The sequence below is a fragment of the Clytia hemisphaerica genome, unplaced genomic scaffold, assembly GCF_902728285.1.
Source record: "Clytia hemisphaerica strain Z4C2 unplaced genomic scaffold, Clytia hemisphaerica genome assembly, whole genome shotgun sequence".
NCBI classification, from domain to species: Eukaryota; Metazoa; Cnidaria; class Hydrozoa; order Leptothecata; family Clytiidae; genus Clytia; species Clytia hemisphaerica.
In genome coordinates this window covers 1,095,994-1,115,500 of record NW_027103512.1, presented here as the reverse complement: position 1 = coordinate 1,115,500, position 19,507 = coordinate 1,095,994, and the positions used below count along the sequence as shown (strand labels likewise).

The 19,507-nt window shown below is 35.8% G+C and overlaps 1 long non-coding RNA gene and 1 other non-coding gene across 2 annotated transcripts; one reads left to right on the top strand and one right to left on the bottom strand.

Moving 5' to 3' along the window:
* Positions 1-2,861: 2,861 nt before the first annotated feature.
* On the top strand, positions 2,862-12,214 carry LOC136799271 (uncharacterized). Its single transcript, XR_010845503.1, has 2 exons — positions 2,862-3,045; positions 11,064-12,214. It is a non-coding gene; the product is annotated as an uncharacterized lncRNA (long non-coding RNA).
* A 527-nt stretch (positions 12,215-12,741) lies between these two features.
* Positions 12,742-12,892, bottom strand: LOC136799322 (5.8S ribosomal RNA). The gene has a single exon (XR_010845510.1). It is a non-coding gene; the product is annotated as a 5.8S ribosomal RNA (ribosomal RNA).
* Positions 12,893-19,507: the final 6,615 nt, after the last annotated feature.

The window sequence follows — 19,507 nt, the reverse complement described above, 5'->3', positions numbered from 1 at the left end:
GTGATTTGGAAATTTTTCTTTTCTTTATGATTGCGGGATCAGGTTGAAACGTGATCTTGATTTGAAAGATTTTTGAGTCGTGATGCGTGATTTGGACTTTTGCAAAGGTATGTGTGATCATCCAAATTTTCACTTAATCAGATTCACCGGGGAGCCTCCTTTTAGTCTCAATAAAAACAATTCTTTTCGCTCTAAGTATCAATTTTCAATTTATTGCTTTGGATATACATATTTTGTATCCTCGTTAATGACATCCTGGAGAGGATATCTTGTCACGACTTGGTCTTCTTTTTAAAGCCCCATTCACAGTACACCAACTTGCTATCCGTTGAAATTAGCAAAGGAAAGTATAGACGATGCTATCGTCCGTATAATATATTATTATGATATAACATAGTTTGTATATTATAAAACGTAATATGTTGCGCGGCGGATAGAGTCTGTGCTACCCCCAAAAAAAATCCCGTCTTTACGTTTGTTCCTCTTAGATGAAACTCGTCTTAGACTATAGCATAGTCTAAGAAAAGTATTAAACTTTCCTATCATCCCGTTCCAAAAGTTTTGTGGTAAATTTCCTTTCAAACTTTCCACATCTGTCTTAGCATTAGATGAAGTAACTTAACAAAAGAAAAACTGAAATATTTTATATTTTTCTTATTTTCAGTAAAGCGATAATGAGATGTCAAAAACTTACTTTCCAAAAGAGGAAATATTTTTTGTGGGTGGGATGATTTCCTACATCTTTTCACGTTTGATATGTTGACATAATTCAAAATATTATTCTCCTTGAAGGTCACAGTTGCCAACATGTGTTAGCCTATTTTTCCATAAATATAGACCCTGATTAAATATTATGGCAGAATATCCCTTACCCCTATTATCAATTTTGTTGGGCGAAGGATGTCATCGGACCCACTACAATCTGCACGCCAACATTGATATTAGACTAGGAGGGCTGAGGGATTTTCCAAGAATGGCCATATTTTTAGTTAGGGATTGTTAAAGGGTTTCTTAAGATCCTCAGGATATTAGCTGTCTCAAGTGTTACCCATCATCACACTATAGTATAAGGTACGTTTTTTATTGTTTAAAAAAAGTATTAAACTCTGTAGAGATAAACTTTCAAATTTGTTTCAAAATTTTTTATTATATCTTTCGAACAAAGAAGCCCACGTACCAAAAGTGCTGAATTGTTGGGAAATCTGACGCAAAATAAGTTTTCGTTAAACTGAATTTCTATTCAAACTTCCTTTGAGGTGGGCAGAAAGCAGGGGTGGCAGAGTTGTTGCCTCCTGTATTATAAGTTCTTTTTCATGACGTCTTTTGCAACACATTAAAATACACAGCTTTTATACTGGTAAAAACAGGATTAGGTTTAGCAACAACAAGGTTGAGAAGATATACGTCTGAAAATGGTCTCATTTCCGAACAGGGGAACAGGGTCGGATACAGGAGGTAGGCTATCTTATTCATGGAGAGTAATTAGTTTCCATATAAGGTAATACGATAATAAAGTGCACTCTCCTCCATTGGTTATAGCCTCCCTCTGTATCCGAGCCTGGGGGAACGTCCCCACTGCCACTACCCTCCCGCTCGATTCAGTCTTCTTTTTCAAAATTAGAAAATGGTTTCGATATTTTATTAGTCTTCCGTAAGTTTTCAGTAAATTTTGCTGACAAATACAAATATTTTGTGGCAACAAACGTCATAGAGATTTCTAGTTATACTGGTTCTGGTGAACAACAATCTGCGAAAATCTACAAAAATCAACATAATTCATCAGTTCGCATCTAACAAATGTATGTTATCAATGTCAATATATTTCTAGTGACTATGATGTTATTTAGTATCTACGTCACTTTTCATGACGTGTATTTCTGTAAAAGAAGTAATAGTTATTGGTACCCTGAGTATCAGAGGTCAAGTTTTCAAAGAGAAAATATTAATTTATTCGAGCTGTGATACTCACGGTAAGTTATTGGTCAGTTCCGAGTACAATATGAGAAATATTTTACGAGTTCTGAGATTTTTCCATACAATATTTGGAAAATATCCGGAACGAGTGAAATATTTCCAAATTATACGAGCAAATGTCTGATAACTGGTTTATCGGTGACCCAAAAAATGGGCCGTTTTTTTCTGAAGTGAGATATTTTCCCAAAGTTTTTGTCGATTTTCTTTGAGAAGGGGGAAATTTTTTATGTTTTTGACATTTTCAGTGGGTAGGGTTGGTTTTTAACATTTAGATAGAGAGATTTTCGAAATTATGAGAAGCGCACCCTTATTGCTTGCATAAACACTAAGAGCTTCGACAAAGTGTCTCCCGCATGAGAAAAGATTTGAACTACCCAGCTGGCACACAACGTTGTTTCAACGTTTGTTTAACGTTCACAACGTCCATATGACGTTAGATGAACGTTGAAACAACGTTGTGTGCCAGCTGGGATACGGATTACCCAAATTCTCTATCCTGGATATAAAACCTAAAACACTACCGTGAAAAGCACAGGTCAAAAGCATATATTCTTTGAAAACTTAACCTCTGATACAAAAAGCTTTTGAAAACATATTTGAATTTTTAAACTCTTAACCTCTGATACTCAGGGTAACTACTAAAGCTTTTGGGAAAATATTAACTTGTTAAGTACATGAATAAAAAAAGGTTTTTGTGATTACAGCATAAAAAGAAGCTCGTTTTTTAAACTTTTATCATTTATCACATTTAGATTCCGAAAACACCAGCATCTGAAACAAACAAATCGGAAAAAAAGTTTTACACTCGCCTTTTTAACGATTTCCGAAAGAAGTACAGCATTACACATTTAGGGGGCTTTTTAAAAGGTGTGAAAAAATGCAAAAAAGAAACAGTCGGAAAAAGTCCCAGGCTCTTGGAAGTGGGACTTCCGATTGGTATAAAAGGGGAAGCTTTAGTTTCCAATCAGAGTAGATCAAAATATCAACATTTTGGGAGAAGAGCATTGAGAACTACAGAAGAAAATCCATTTTTTCGACCTTATTTGTTATTCACAAAGTCACTCACCTGAGGTAAGTTATTTTGTAGACTCTTACCCCCTGAAGGACGGTCTCCACTTGCGCGCACTACAATCGCACTTTTTCGAGCAAAGATTCCACGCTATTGGTCAAAAAAAAAAATGAAGCAACTCCATTGGCGCGATCTGACGTAACGGTTGAAAAAAGTTGAAATGTGTACACATGTTCAACTTTTCTTTCGAGCGTGCGCTATATTTTTATGACATAATCTTTTTTCCAAGCAAAAAGGATTGAAGCCAAAAAGTGCGGTTGAGCGCGCGCAAGTGGAGACCGGCCTTGACATCCCCGTTTCAAAGACTTGTTTGATACTCTCCTTCCCACTGAAAATGAAACTTAACTTTTCAACTTGGACATTTTTTATAAGAACAAACTATATATAAGATCATAAGGCCTGGATTTCCAAAATTTTAAGAACAATTTAAGAACATTTTAAAGCTTCGTGGATTCTAAAACGCCCGATTTCTTAGGAAAATGGAAAAAAATACTCCCAAAATGGTGAAAATAAGAACATTTTAGGATAAAACTAAAAGAATTAAGAACATCTTAAGGCTTCAAAGATTTTGATTCATTGTTATAATAAAAAATGTGATTGATTAACGTCCAAAGAGCGTAAATTTTTCACTGGAGTTTGGCAACAAACATCCTTACCGTCATTCTTCTAATTTAATCCTCCGGAAAAAATAATTATTTTGAAGGGGTCGTACTAATAATAAGAGGAAATAAAATACCTTGGAAATTGACGTTGATTGTCGTACTAATAATTAGAGTAAAAGAGATATCAAATCGTATTAAATTAGGGGTTGAAAAATTAAAAACACACTTTTTGGTACTTTTTATTTATTTTTTCTTTCTTTTTCAAACTCTTATTTTGACCAACTTTTCTCTTTTCTTCAAAAGTTTCCAGTTCCTTGAGAACTTTCTCTCTCATTTGACTGTAAAGTTTTGCATTGACCGTTTTGAAAATGAAATCAGCTGGTATCTCCATACCTCCTTGTCTTTGAAGTGTCTTTGAAACAAAAAAAATTCGTTTATTTTTACTATTCGTACTATAATTAGAGGAAAATTTGACCTTTATCGTACTAAATTAGAGGAAAATCAGAAATTCGTGATCATGGACTCGTACTAATAATTAGAGTTAGATAAATTATTTCATTTTGCCAAAATAATTAATTCGTACTAATTAGAGGACGGATTAAATTAGAAGAATGACGGTAATTGGTATCTAGTTTTTTTTCATTTCATCCCATACCGTCAAAATGATTCATAACGGGGGCGATTGAGGTAAGGGTGTCACCGGGACAATTCGTCAAAACAGCATTCGTCTAAAACCCAATGTCAAGTCCCAAAGTTGGAAAACACTGGCGGATTTAAGACAATAGCGAGTTTATGTATTCGAGATAAATCGAGGGGGACGGTATAAAGCAAAGTTGACATGTCTCCAAAATCACCATCCACTTTGCTCGACGACGGTAAAAACACCAAAATGCCGTCGTCTGTTTAGGCAATTTAGAGCCGTACATCGACTATCGACTTTGTTTTGTATCGATTTCACTAACTGTCATATCCTCCGATACATAAACGAAGGAAATATGCAAAGAAGTGCAACGCTCGTTAAAAGACAATGAAGTTACAGTTACAAACCTCTTCATCTGATAAGTTCGACATGGCCTAAAACCGCCTATGCAAAACACAAACCGATGTCAAGTTCCAAAGTTGCAAAACACAAACTTTAGTGTCAAATTTAGAGAGAGGATAATAGCGTTAGAGCAAGTTCCTTGATTAAGCCCGGTCTCCAATTTCGCGCGACATGAGTGAAAACCTTTTGACGTTTTTGTAAGGTCATTGGTCGGTTGAAAAATGAAGCAATTCCATTGGTCGAAATTGATGTAACGGATGAAAAAGTCATTTTCCTCTATATTTTTTTTTGTTCGCGTGAAACTTTTTTATGACGTAATCTTTTCTTCAGGCAAAAAAGGGTTAAGAAAAAAACTGTCACCCATTTCACGTGAAAGTGGAGACCGGCCTTTAGAGGAAGGCTGTTTAATGTCAAAAGGAGAAAAAACCGAGACTTTCGGTCCAAACGCGTGAAAAAAGTTTTCAAACATTATAACGCCTCTTTACAATAATGGTATGCCCAGGCAAGAAAATTAGGTATAAGTGTGACTTGAGATGACCTCCCAGATAAATGACCTGGTTTATAAACTTATATTTCGAGTTCAAAAGAAATTACTTTCTGAAATTCTATAACAGTCTCTTACGAAACCAAAAAGGAATTTCATCAACGTATTGCTGATGGATGAAAGCAAAAACATTTAAAAAAATGACCTTTTCACTTTGAAAATATGTTATTGGCTTAATCGCCATACACCTAGTACTGACAAAAAACATCCGCGGTGGAGGTCTCAAAATCCTTATTGATATTGTTTCTAGCGAATGCTTATCTCCACCAGGGAGGTTTCTTCTTTGGATCTGTGCACCAACCGGCTATCAATGAACATAACATTTTACAATAATTTTACTATGGGTTTTCAAAGGTAGTCACAGAAAAAGTTGTTGGATGGAAAGTTAAAAGGTTTAAATTCTGATCATTAAAATTTGACTTTAATTTGATGCCTAATTTTGCTAAATACTACAGAAGCTTGAATTTGCAGTCACTGTCAAGAAATATCTCAAATAATCACGACAGGATGCTGACTCTAAATTTCGACCAAGATTCTGTTTGGGAAACTCGGGAAACTCGTTCGTTACTTGTATGACCTCGGGCAATATTTCTTAGTGTAGCCCTTAGAAACCGGTCATTATTGTATTACTGTAGCATCACGTAAAATTTAGTTTCGAAAATTGAAACTCTGTATCATAAAACTATTTCGGATTATCAACGCGTGAGAAAAAATTTATTAACTTCCTCGTTTGAATTTGTCGAAAGTGTTTTCCCATGTTTTGGTTTTGCGGTTTTTAAACCACACGCGTTGTACATTTAAAAACGTTGGTCGTTGTAGAATTGCTAGTCTTAGTAAGTAAGTTTGTAAAAGCAGTCGGGAACGACCCTAAGTAGGCTCCTTTTCCGTAATTATCCATCAGAAGGTAGAGGAGGGCGCCACTCTTTCTCCCTGGATTACTCTACTTACTCATGATCCTTCTCTTAATTGCTGAGCATCAAGCAGAGAGGCATCAAGTACCATTTTTAGTCTATGTCATGACCCAGCAAGGGGGTTAAACCCACTACCCTGCGCACCATAACCTTTTTGTAACTTATAGAGAAGGTTTTTTGGCTAATCCTATGGTCAATTGACAGATACATGAAATAAAAACGAGAAAACGACTATGAGCACGAGACTGCATTTCAAGTATATTCCGATTCAAGACGTACCTAATTTTCGACATCTAGATGGTCGGCAAAATCATAAGGCTGTTTCCACGTTAGCACTCTTAAGTCTGATTTGCGTGGACTTTGAATCATCCAGCATCCGTAACGAGTTTTCTTTTACGCGAAAAATGATTTCTAGAATTGTTGTCATAAGATATTGTCTAAGTCTTTATCTTTTTGAAGATTTGAGGCACGCGAAGCATACATAGGGTGGTCTTTGCTCTCTATAAATGAATAAGATGAAACATATAGTCTTTTCTTCAGATGCTTTTCATCTCATCAGACTCAGGAAGACACTAACCAAACAACACGTACTCGATAAGTGAAAATCTCGTTGCCGTCGACTGTTATTCAAACTATGACCACGTTTTTTGTCGAATAAACTACAAAAATACATTAACTTCCGATGCCGTTTATGATTTGACAATCCGATAACTGCCTCCGTACGAACAATTCATTGATGCCAACAATCATTCTAGCTACTTTTGCCTCAGGCTTACTACAGTTGAGACTCTTTAACTCGAAAACACACACAGACATGTAGATTTGTTCGAATTATGGAGTCAGGTTCACAAAAAAGAAATTCTTCGGGCAAAAAACTTTAGATCTTAGAGAGAGAGGAAAAATTGGTGATTTTGGGATCCTTAAAGAGACTTTTCCCAAAATTTTTGTCGATTTTCACTCGATTTTCTATCCAAATTTTGGAAAATCACGACCCTTTGAGAGAGGAAATTTCGATGAATTTTAAATCCTTACAGAAACTCAATTTGCTTTTTAATGGTTTTTGTACCCTTTTGAGATATTTTCGAGGATGTGAAAAAGAGACCCTTATGGCTTGCACAGCTCGAGAAACAGCTGAGTTTCGACAAACATTTCTAAAACGTTTTTCGTTGTGAAAGGTCATTAAAGTTCCCTTAGATGATGGTTATATTCGGACTTATTGTTGTTTATCATATTTTATCAAATTGTCTGGTTTTGCTGGTTTTTAAAGTACCCCCGTAAAGCTATTTAACTTGTTTTTGAAAATAAAATGTCGCTATTTTTACCGACTCCCTGACACTGTCTGACTTTTTAGCACTGACTTCCTCTTATCCTTATAGTCTACAAGCCGACAGTATGGTCGCAAAATACCGTATCATTTCACATTTGTGCCTTATGTTTGCCAGGAAAAGTTTTTGCAGATGACTCTTTGTTAACAAACTCATCAGTGCTAAGCACCTACAAGTCTTTTTATAAGAACATTAAAATGAGTTAAAGCCTTGGGGTTCTTAACCAGTTGAGTTTTAATCTGAAAATATTCGTATGGTGTTCTTATTTTTATCATTCTGTGAGTATTTTAGTGTAACTTTCTTAGAAATTGTAAGGTCTAAGGCCCACAAAGCCTTGAATTTTCATGTAGTCTGATGTTCTTATATGATCTGTTCTTACAGAAAGAAGAGTAGCACGGTGGAGATTTTTTTAGTATTCCTTATATGTCATCTTTGACTTTAACCTTACCTTCCACCGTAGTTGCTTTTTGACGTCTGAAAATTTTCCCCGTCGGTATTTTAAGATTTGTTATTCTACGTCAAAAATGTTTTTCATGGTATGACGGTAGAACTTCATTGAAGTCAAGCTTGGGAAGGAAGCGCTATCTTATTTATATCATATTTTATCGTCACTTAAAAAACACACGCGCGCTACTTCTCTATTCGTCTAATCATTCAAAAATCTGAAAGACGTTATTTGCTTTTAGCATGCGGTAGTAGAGAGTCTTGGTTGTGAATGGAGGACTATAAATTGTTGGAATGGTTTTGATTTCTAATATCATTCCGTGCCAGTGTTAATGAGATATGGAGTGGTAAAATAAGTGTGAGTGGTACAACACAATAAGATTTGGGTAGTTTCCAGACTGGTATTTGCTAAACTAAAAGATTGGTAGGCTTTGGTAGCTTTGGTAGGTTCTTCTATCAGGAGTATATGAGGAAACTGAGTTAGGTTTTAGAAAGGTTGAACAATGTCAATTATCTTTCTATCTGTTAGTACATCAAAAAGCAATTCGACTTAATGAGTTATAATCAATGCCATAATATTTGAGAAAAAAGGGAAAATTTCGCACGAAATCTTACAACGGCGAACGATTTGGAAGCGCTCTAAATTAGGTTAGACGAGGTCGATGGTTAAACAGGTAGAGTTTTAACTCTAAGTTTTAACGCTAGACTTAAAACTTAGGATCTGAGGAGCTAAAAGTCCAAAAATGGTCCAATAGGGCTCACAATATAGCCTAGAAGTTTATAAACCCCTCTTGAATTGAAATATTCGAATAAATTTATCAATTTGCCCAAAAGCGATTATTTCGCCCGAACTTTATGAATTACTGAAAACGATGAATTAACCAAAATTCCCAATATATTTTGACCGAGATTGTAGTTAAGCCTTGGCCCTTTTTATTTGTATTAGCAGGGATTGATAGACACAATTAGACATAAACAACTATCTGAAAGTTTTTTACTTTAAAAAAGTATAGAATGACCAGCAAGTGATTTGAATAATCTGCAAGCACAATTTCACATTCTAAAGTTTCACCTGATATATGATTTTTCACTAGTATTCCTTTAGTTTTACCCAATTTTACCTAATACCGTGTCGGAGAAGCATGATTGTGATTCTAGGAGTCCCATATTTTCTTAGACTGTAGAATCTCTATAACTCGAACGCTTTTTATAAATCGAAAGGTTTCGTTGCCCCATGATTTTATATGATTGATAACTGATATAATTTTATATATAGTCTAAATGAATGCCCATGAATGGTATTGCCACATAAAATTTTGGTTAGGTAGGTTTCAAATCCCTCCATTTCAGACCTTTTCTGACAATAGTGATTTAGACATTCTAAATAAAAATATTCGGCATTAGATCCGTGTGAGTTCAGACTTTCCAAATTTAGGTCCAAACCGAATTAAATTACATCTTGCGATATCTCATGATATCAAAATCAAAATCACAGCTCGTTTATATCAATACATTCCGGAGATTTTAAGTTTTTAAAAAATCCTTGAATTTAAGCATATGTCAAAGACATGATAAAATTACAAAGGAACTTTAAACTAGTATTTTATAATGGTATAAAAACGTGTGATCTATTCATATTGAGCGGGAAAGCGTATCTGGTTTCAGAGCTATATAAGTAGAAATTTTTAACAGCATCTCAGCACTAAAGTTAAAGGAGGAATCAGAGCGGCAAGAAAATCCGCACATTGAAGTTTTTGAAATTAATTACTTGAGAGAGTTAGAGATTTAGGGATAGGGTTATTAGTGTGAGATTCAAGAATCTTTAGAAATATTCAGTCAATAGTTACTCATTTTGATTTTTTGCGTACCTTATCGGGCAAAACTTAGTCGGCCTTAATTTTAGTCGGCCTTAATTATTAGTCGGCCCTAATTTTAGTCACCTCGTCAAAATTTAGTCACTCAGGGCCAACTAAGGGGTTCTATTTACAGTTAATTTGAACCAAATTTTTAGTCGGCCCTAATTTTAGTCACCAAGTCAAAATTTAGTCACTTACATACATACATACATAACTTCATCCCTCTCAGCGAGAGGGTGAAGCTATTCGGCATTAGATTAGTCACTTAGGGCCGACTAAGTTTTGGCCGATAAGGTATATGACAAACGACCTATTTCGTGCGCTAGTCGATCACCTATCGAAAAGTGCAAAGCTCATCTAAGCGGAATAAAGATGACTTTAGAGGGTTTTTAGTGATTTTTGCTGACACAGCATTTGGAATGTGAATCACGTCCCCTAAGTCAATATTTTTCGAACTTTCCAGTGACCCCGGTCTTTGTGAAAATGATTTCTTAGAGTGTTTTAGTCGTGGGAAATTTTTATTCCCAGTTTGGTCTTAATCAAGTCAAACTACAAAAAAGAAACAGGCATTCTCACTCCGATGTTAGAATGTCATTTCAACAAAACTCATTGACGCGCCCTTTTTTATCAAATTCATTGTATTGCGTAACCTCTCAAGAGTTGTTTTTGCGAAGATCGGCATTTCTCAAAAGAAATATCACATAGACCCTATTTCTTTTTCATTCGGCAAGACGTTTTTGTCAATAGCATTTTATTTTTGTCACTTATTTATATTGCGAACAGTACTTAAAGTAAACAATTTTTTTTATATGTGCCTATTAAAATTTGGGTATAAATTGACCGTTATAAAACTTTTAACGGCCATTACTAGTCTTAATTTTTTGAGTCCGTCGAGAACACTTGGGAGCGACAATAGAGAGCTTAAAGATAGCAAAGTAGAGTTTCCATAACTCGAACCTGGACAGTGAACACGAATTTGTTCGAGTTATGGAGTAAGGTTTATAAGGTATAGCTGACGGGACTAGAAAAATTGTTCGAAGTAAGGAGACGTTCGAGTTATATAAGTTCGAGTTAAAGAGACTGTTTATTGATTTTCCAATTGAGTCATGAAGATGATGAGTGAGCCTGTGTAGCATTAAAAGCTGATACAAACGGGCTTGTGGAGAATCCATCATCAATTTTCACCACCACTTTGTGAAAGGAGGTTTACTTTGTCTTTGAAGGAGGGTTGTATTTTCCTAAATATTTTCATTTTCCTAGATGGAAATCTATAAATATTCATTCTTCTTTTTTCAGAAATAAAGATTATACGAAGCAAAAATTGTATCAAAACTGCAAAACAAAAAACAAGCAAAGAAATCAAAATGATGAAATCAACAATACTATCAGTCATCTTTGTAATCGCTATGGCAACCATTCAAACAACAGAGGGCCGTCCCCAACAAGCTTCGTCCTCGGGCTATTATGACCTATGTCCACTTTATATTGGCGACGAATGTGCTAACTGCTGCGAGTCTGGATATCAAGATTGCATTCTGAACCTACCTTATGACAACCCAGGAGACTTTGCAAAATGCACTCCTGACCGCACTGCTTGTCACAATAAAATATGTGCATCATCATAACCTGATTGTAAAGTAATGATCCATTTAAGCACGTTCAACGAACACCTGTTATCAGGCGATGATACGTGTGTTATCTTTTGTATAACACAAAAAGGTCAACAAATAAACTCTGCTTATGAATTTATTCTTTCGATGATTCATTTTATCAACACCCTCGTCAAATCAAAATTTATAAGGCCCTGAGAAATTCGAACTAAGAAAACTCGTACTCAGTCTTTTAGTTTGTGTTCAATCTATTCGCCATAGTTTTATTAAAAAATCAAAATTTATTTCATAGTAAAAGCTCTTCGGCTACGCCATCGTCAGTACTCTTTTAGTTTATTTTTGTGATTTTGAAAGATTCACATGTGACTAAATTACAGTTTTATTTTATCGAGTTCAACCTTTGTTTTAAACGTCATGGGTTCGAGGGTGCATCTTTTGTATGTAGTTTTATTTCTTCTTTCTTTATTTCACTGCTGAAATTCAAAATCTCTGAAATCTAGGATACGTTTGAGCGCAGATAGAGGAGGAAAACGGGTTAGCCGGTATACCCTGTTTTCTAAGATTTAACTCTTTAACTAAGGTAAAAATCAAAGCTAGATTTCTTTTAAACCAAAATTTATTTTCAAAGCTTAATTTCAAAAACTGTTCCTTTGCACTTTATATTTTCTCTCCATACCGCTTATGATTCCAACAATAAAATTATTATTTTTAATTTATCGTGTCATGTAAATTTACCCTTAGGTTGTATATATTTTTGTTCCCTCTATACACTATGAAAAATATTGTAAATACACTTAATTTGCTTAAAATGCAAAGATTTCTTGAGATAAAATTGTACGTTACTTTTCGATGTTTATTCTTTTGCTTTGATTGACATTGGATAACTTTAGTTTCAATCGTAAATGGGGCACTAAAACAGAGGACGTTTCCACTACTGCCGTTAGGCTGCATGCATCCCCTCTGATATTACGATAGGGGGTACATATCGTGTATGGAATTCCCGTTCAAGAGTTACCCTAATTTCGGGGTAACCTGTTTTAATTTTTTTGAAAAGCTTCAGAAATCTAATGATTGTATTAACCTCTAACCATTCACATTTTTGATTAAAATTTAGTGAAATTTAAACATCTCTCATATAAAACTTACTAATCAAGCTTGTCAAATTTCTAAAATTCAAAAACACGAAGACCCCCCCCCCGGACTCTAGGGACGGGAATTTTATATACACGGTACGCATCCTCTATATCAAAACATATCAGAGGCAGTGGGTGCTTTCAGCTTATACCGCGGTAAGCATGACCTTAAGTATGTTCTATGTTTAAAAGCAAATTCATCGTGCTTTCAGATTATTTTTGATTGTCTTTAATCTATCATGAAGGCGTAAAAGTAAAAGCAGCAATTGCAATTTGCGTTCAAAGATTCGATGATTCACTTCATTCTGCAATTCACACTACTTATCGCAACTGGCAACGTTCTTCATCGATGCATGAGCCAAGAGATCCACCGTTAGAAGTTGTTCTCTCGTTTGTTTAATGTAGCTTGTGAAGAACTCTCTCTCTCTCTCTCTCTCTCTCTCTCTCTCTCTCTCTCTCTCTCTCTCTCTCTCTCTCTCTCTCTCTCTCTCTCTCTCTCTCTCTAATATCTTTAAGGAACCAAAAATCTTATTCGAATTTAGAGAAAGTTTTGAAATACAGAGAGTAATTTAAACCATTTTCCAGTTGAGGAGACCAATATTTCAGATCAAATTACAGAACGATTCGAATAATAGAGATTCGAACTAGAAAAGTGTTGACAGTAGGGATAAAAAATGAAGCGACTGCTTGTTATAACTGTTTTGTTTATATCTCTTATGAAAATATATCCCAAAAATAGCTTTCAAGTGAAGTAGCTATAAAACCACTCTTCATTGAACAAACCGAACAATTTGTGTTGTTTAAGCCACATTGGTCCAAAATTATAGTTAGGTATGTTCGTATGTTCCAAGAAAAGCCTTTTACCAACAAATGTCCTAAGCCAGCACCGAGAAATTTCTAATAAACGATGTCAAGTAATTTTCACGATTAATTTTCTAGACTACACTACAAGTTTACAAGTTAACTTTTCCACATGGTTGAAAAGATTAGCGACTCCAACAAATTGAGCCAAAAGTCAATATCATATAAAATCAAATAGCCGAGACGAAAAGACATGTTTTACACCAGAGTCCCTGTGTACCCAGCCGGCACACAACGTCAAAACAACGTCCATGTGACATTCATAACGTCCAATTAACGTTACTTGAACGTTAAAACAACGTCGAGTGCCAGCTGTGAACGGTGAAAATCAAATGCTGAAGTCATATTCCAACCTGTGACGGCGAATAGCAATCGACGTAGAGTATAATTACACCCCCTTCTCACAGACTCACAAATTAAACCCTAATTTTTGTCCCCACTGAAAATAATCAAATAAACCAATCCTCACTGCAAAATATTGTTATTTTTACCCTCCACACTGAATTTTCTGAGTTAAAAAACAAAATAATTTAAATTCCTGGTTATAAAAAATTGGGAATATCGATCCCCATCGAGTTCCAGTTATTTTTACCCCCACTGGCTGAAAAAACTCTACCGGGTCTGTGACAAAGGGTGTATCATCATCATCATCATCATCATCATTGCTCGACCGCAGTCGAGACAAGGGGTGTATAATTAATAGTTAAGTGCAATCAAAGTCATAATATTTGAGAAAAAAGGGAAATTCCCACGAAATCTCACAACCACAAACGATTTGGAAGCGCTCTAAATTAGGAGTTTTAACACTATCTGAGGAACTAAAAGTCCTAGAATGGTCCACAATAGGGCTCAGAATATAGCCTGGAAGTCTATAAACCCCTCCCGAATTGAAATATTCGAATAAATTTATCAATTTGGCGGATCAGGTGACGTTAGCGTGGTCAGTGTCGTTTAAGTGAACTAGTATATTTTACAAGTTCACATAAGCGACACTACCCAAAATGATAGTACCGAACTGATGATGGCACATTTCAGAAAGTGGGCCACCGTCTAAGATATAATTTACTGACCAGCCAGAATTCACTAGTTCACTTAAGCGACACCCACTAGTTCACTTAAGCGACACCCACTAGTTCACTTAAGCGACACCTACTAGTTCACTTAAGCGACACCCACTAGTTCACTTAAGTGACACCCACTAGTTCACTTAAGCGACACCCACTAGTTCACTTAAGCGACACCTACTAGTTCACTTAAGCGACACCTACTAGTTCACTTAAGCGACACATACTAGTTCACTAAGCGACACCTACTAGTTCACTAAGCGACACCTACTAGTTCACTTAAGCGACACCAAACTTTACAAGTTCACTTAAGCGACACCCACTAGTTCACTTAAGCGACACCTACTAGTTCACTTAAGCGACACCTGCTAGTTCACTTAAGGGCTCTGACCATAGTGAATTTTTCATAATTGCCGTGTTTAAAATGTGTTTTCTGACTGATGTAAACAACAAAACTATGGCATGTTATACATTTTCTGTTATACAAACTATTCCTGAATCTGAAAATTCAAAAATTCAGTGCCGTAGCAACTGGGGGGGGGCAAGGGGGGCTATGCCCCCCCCAATAATTTTTTCAAAAATGGTTATTTTGCAAAATGCAAAGCTTTTCTTTTTTATTTTGTCATAATTGTCACAATTTAGTGCATTTTCAAGCAATCTAGAGCTCAAATTTTCAAAATTTTCCCCCTCGGGCCAAACCATGGTTGGCCCTCGCGGTGTCACTAAACTTCAGCCCCCTCAATATCAAAATGCTTCCTACGTCACTGAAAATTGCATTGAAAAACTTTGATGAAGAAGAAAATGAAGACTTTTGCGAGGAAGAGTATTTCAACTTTGAAGAGCTTAGTATCGGCGAAGAAAAAACATTTTGAAAATTTTTTCGCAGTAGATGGTGTATCTTCTACTGAACAATAAAGATTTTTACGAAAAATTTTTGTAAATGCTTCTTTGTCACGAAATCTTCAAAATAGTGGTTTTTCATCAATTTTTCATCTGGATTTTGCTTAAAAAAACAGTCATAACTTTTGACACATTTTTTTAGAAAGATTTTCAGCAAAATTTAGAATAGTTCAATTCTTTGCGGACAGTTTGAAAAAAGTTCGAAACAAAAAAGGTTAATTACCCATTAAAACTTAACACTTTTTATAAAAGAAGGTGATGCAACATATTATTAACGTCTTTTTAAAGTTCATAACGTCATTTTTGCAATTAAATTCTTAATTACTCTTAAGGGATTTGATTAAAAAGCAATTTATAAAGGCAATTCTGTGCAGTTCTTTGTTAAAAGTGTTAAAGAATCAAAAACATAACTTTTATGTTCAGATACTAAAATCAACTTTCTGACTATGGTCAGAGCCCTTAAGCGACACCCACTAGTTCACTTAAGCGACACCCACTAGTTTACTTAAGCGACACCAAACCTTACAAATTCACTTTGCTGGCTTGGATGATCTGCTGGCTTATCCAAGCCTCGCAGAAAGTTTAGCTAGTTCCGGACCATCGCGCCGTATTCATAGCAGCTATATCGTCCAGGATAGGTCGAATTCCTTGCGAATTTCACGTCACTGAAATACTTTTACAAGGGAGTTTTGTAGAAGCATAAAGTCAATAAAATCAAATGCAATGCAATGCTTCACCGCCAAGAAAAGTAGGCAAATCGTAATTACCATTCACACTTTGAAAATGACGTCATTACGAAAATAAAAATTAGTACCTTAGAGGTGGATCCTTATCTTGAGGTCGAGATTTCGTTGATATAGCATTATATTTTGGCTTTTTGCTATAGCATAATTTTGCTGGCTCAGCAAAAAAGGACATTTTTGCTTATTAGGACAAAATGAGAAAACGTATTTAAGCTTTTATGCCTAAGAAAATTTTTTTCTAAGAAAATCCAATTTCGCGAAAACTAATTCCTATGAAATAAGTCAATTTTAATGATTTGCAAAATAAAATTCCATCAAAACACGCGGATCTTTGCGAATGGCCTGATTCGCGAAATATTTGGACGCGAAAATTTCTGACATTAAAGTAGCTTACATCCACTCCAATTCACGCTGAAACTCTAAAGATGGAGGCCGGTATCCGACCGGAGAGGAAATGATAGTCGGTCTCAATTGTTCTTGTTGGAGCAAACCAATAATAAGGAGGTGGACCTTTTTAATCCCCGAAAATCAGAATTGGGGCCGGTGGGGCCTCATTCTGCAATGCCTCATTCCGTTGCTAGGTCACTTGAACTATAATCCAAACCTTTCAGGTTTTTAAACTCTTTCTAACAGTCAAAGCTTTAGCTAGTGGGAAAGGGATTCTACATCAAGTGCCAGATACCTTATCAGTAGAAAATATGTCAGCAAAAAAATTCCTCTTTTTGCCGAAGAATATTTTTCCCGGTGAATCTTTTACCGATAAGGTATTGAGGAACGTTAGGTTTCCAGAGGCCTTTTTTACGCCGGCCCTTTGGCGTTATTTTTGGACCGGCATAAAAAGGGCCAAGATATTTTGCAATTTTTACCTAAAATCGGCGTTAACGTTTGATCATTATGTCTCAATTTGAAGGGTTTTAGGTGTGATTTAAAAACGAAAATTATCCATTGTTTTACTCCATACCGTATCACTTCGAATAAACGCCCAGGGCGTTTATTAAATTTTTTGGCTTTTAGGAGGGGCGTTTATTCCAGGGAGCGTTTAAAAAAATGGGGCGTTTATTAAATAATTTGTATCCAAGGCCATTTTGTTGAAGTAAATTGGGAGCTTTTTTGCCTTTTTGTTCTTCTGTTAGTACAAATATGTTCTTTCAGAGATGTAGAACTGGTGTCAAAATTACTTTAAATACTAAAAGAATACAATCTTTAACACTGTATCTAAGCTTTTCTCCATACAAGACTTAATTACAGCTGATTGTTTCAAACGCCCCTCCCAGAGAGGGAAGGCGTTTATTTAAAGGGGGCGTTAATTTGAGGGCGCGTATATTAAAAATTTTTCCCTTAAAGAGGGGCGTTTTTTGGAGGGACGTTAAAAAGAAGGGGGCGTTTATTCGAAGTAATGCGTTATCGGATATCCGCGGTATCTAAAACTTCACAAAAATCAGTTATTTTCAATGGAAGGATATCCCAATGGAATTTTTTTACTATATATATCATTAAATACTAATTTGAAGCATGAGTAGCCGTTTTTACAAATTTTGGCGTTATTAACGGCCCTAATTGGCGTAAGCCCAAATTGTGGCGTAAAAAAGGGGCTAGCATTAAATTAGGGCCGGCGTAAAAGAGCCAATAAGGTAGTTGAAAAGTATCGTACGATATCTTTGGAGCATTTTTATTGGTAAAATATCGCACGAAATTTTTAAGCCAATCAAAATAAGAGTCGATGGAATGTTTTTTATAATTTGGAATGTTTTGATAATTTCCGAAAAAAATAAGGAACAGAAAAGGAAAAAAATCAAACTACAGAAGACAATAGAGGAGACCATACGTGACCATATAATAATTTTCCCTAAGATAAGAAAGTCCAATCTGTTTCCAATGCAATGTTATCTTTTTGGAAACGTAATGCCGTCATTTCCAATTTCAAGCTTTAGAGTTGATTAGTTTAGTCTCTTCGTAAGTCTCTCTTCGCTTTAATGCAACGACTTCAATCTAATTCCGAGCGGGCCGCAAATGACGTTATTGCCCTTTAACCCGAACGGTTGATGATATTTCAGCCATCTGAAGCCTGGCGCCTTATTTTCCTCACCACGGGTATGACTATGAGTCAGAAAACCTTTCAATACTGCCCACCGATAGAATCTTTTATGGCTTACTTAATGACCGTTATAATAATTACGATTTACCTACTTTTTCCTGGGGGCGAAGCATTGCATTGCATTGGATTTTATTGACGTAATGTTTGTACAAAACTCCCTTGTAACAACATCTCAAACAGCATCTCAGTGATATGAAATTTGGGTGCAACTGTGCAACTGCAAGCCCGCCAGAGAAATCAATCTATCCTGGACGATATAGCCGCCATGAATACGGCGCGATGGTCCGGAACTAGCTAAACTTGCTGCCAGGCTTGGGTAAGCCAGCAGATCATCCAAGCCAGCAAAGTGAACTTGTAATGTTTCGTGTCGCTTAAGTGAACTAGTGGGTGTCGCTTAAGTGAACTAGTGGGTGTCGCTTAAGTGAACTAGTGGGTGTCGCTTAAGTGAACTAGTGGGTGTCGCTTAAGTGAACTAGTGGGTGTCGCTTAAGTGAACTAGTGGGTGTCGCTTAAGTGAACTAGTGGGTGTCGCTAAGTGAACTAGTGAATTCTGGCTGGTCAGTAAATTATATCTTAGACGGTGGCCCACTTTCTGAAATGTGCCATCGTCAGTTCGGTACTATCATTTTCGGTGGTGTCGCTTAAGTGAACTTGTAAAATATACTAGTTCACTTAAACGACACCGACCACGCTAACGTCACCTGATCCAATTTGGCCAAAAGCGACTATTTCGCCCGAACTTTAAATTGTTGAAAACGAGGAATTAACCAAAATTCCCAATATATTTCGACCCTGATTGTAGTAACTGTTATACATTTGAAAATCATGTAGAAGATTTCTTTTGAAAGAAATTCATTTCAATTATACACTTCGAGGTTTTTTCGTCAATATAGTAAACATTCATACCACTGATACAGACTGCTAAATATCAATATGGTAGTATTTGCTCTTCATTATCTTTGATTCTTTCTACAGTGATTAGGTTGACACATGCGCGATAAAATTCCCACACTTGGACGTCAGAGGTTGATATGTTCTTTGAAAACTCGGCCTCTGATAGTCAGGGTAGTCACTGTGCGTTTTTGTGCAATATTTTAGAGCTCCGTCATAATTTGAAAATGTAAAAACTCTTACTCAGTTCTTCACGAAGCTTGCAGAACTTGTTTGGTCTAATCCGTTGGTCTAGGTGCATATTTGTTATACTTTTTGCTAGCTTTTTTCTTTGTTGATAATATGACAAGCAAATATATCACGTTTTACCATACTCTTGTGTCTTAGCATTGGTTCAAAATTTGCCACGATTTCCGAAATTCCGCAAAAAAAGGTTCAATTCC